Below are 1259 nucleotides of genomic sequence, written 5' to 3' on the forward strand. Positions count from 1 at the left end.
TTGCTTGGCTATCCTTTTTCATTTGAGTGAAGAGTTCTTGTTGGTTCTTTTGTATTTGAAGGACCGCTTTTTTAACATCTAAACCTTGTTTCATTTGTTTGATTGTATGGAGGTTGATTTTGATAACTTTGGTTTTTATTGTAAAAGGGTCTTTGAGCTTGGTTTCTCATTGGAGGTGGGGTGTATGTTGTTTCAGGGTTTTGAACATTTTGGCTTTTGTATGAGAGGTTGGGATGAAATTTGGTGTTTTCATTGTAATAGTTGGAATAAGGGGTACCACTCTTGTATGCTTGGAAAGCATTCACTTGTTCACTTGTTCCCCTACATTCACTTTGGTCATATTCCAAAGTTCCGCAACTCTCACATACTCCACTTGGAATTGATGAAGATTCCACCATGGCATTAACATGTTGCTTAGGTGATTTGGAGGCCTCTTCAAGTCTAGCCATAGCTTTCACAAACATCAAATTAATGGTGTCAATATGATCACTAAGTTGAGCACCCAATTGAGTAATAGAGTCCACTTCATGCTTTCCTCCTCTAGTAGCCTTCCTAGGTCTACTATATTGTGAGTTATGGACCGCCATTTCCTCAATCTTGTTCCATGTTTGATTTTCATCAACTTCGGTAAACATACCATTTGATCCCATATTGAGAATGTTTCAGGAGTCTTCATATAAACCATTCCAAAATTATTGTACAAGGAACCACTCGCTAAGTCCATGGTGTGGACAAGATCGACAAATATCCTTGAATCTCTCTCATGCTTCATACAAAGATTCCTCATCCCTTTGTTTGAGCCCGGTGATTTGGGCTCTCAACATGTTAGTCTTTTCCGGAGGATAGAATTCTTGTAGAAAGCAAGTGCCAATTTCTTCCAAGAGTCAATACCAAGAGTAGCCTTATCTAGGCTCTTCAACCATTGTTTCGCGGAACCAATCAAAGAAAAAGGAAATAAGACCCATCGAATTTGGTCTTGAGTCACTCCGGTTTGAGAAATCGCATCACAATAGTCACAAAAAGTCTCCATATGAGAATGAGGGTCTTCACTAGGCATCCCCCAAATTGACTTCTCTCAACTAATTGTATAAGTGCGGATTTTGCAATGAAATTACCGGTTAAGTGTTGTGGGGTAGGAGTACCATTTGGTAGGTTCTCCTCGGTTGGTACGGAATGTGATGAAAATTTAGGCATTGTGGGTTGATTTTGTGGTTGGTTATGTGTTGGGTTATCCTCTCCTTCTCCGGCAAAAGGGTTGA

The 1259-nt window shown here is 39.7% G+C and overlaps 1 non-coding gene across 1 annotated transcript; it reads left to right on the forward strand.

The window, feature by feature from the left end:
• Positions 1 to 717: 717 nt before the first annotated feature.
• LOC141635732 (small nucleolar RNA R71) lies at positions 718 to 824 on the forward strand. The gene has a single exon (XR_012540395.1). It is a non-coding gene; the product is annotated as a small nucleolar RNA R71 (small nucleolar RNA).
• The last annotated feature ends 435 nt before the right edge of the window (positions 825 to 1259 follow it).

The sequence above is a fragment of the Silene latifolia genome, chromosome Y (assembly GCF_048544455.1).
Source record: "Silene latifolia isolate original U9 population chromosome Y, ASM4854445v1, whole genome shotgun sequence".
Classification (NCBI taxonomy): Eukaryota; Viridiplantae; Streptophyta; class Magnoliopsida; order Caryophyllales; family Caryophyllaceae; genus Silene; species Silene latifolia.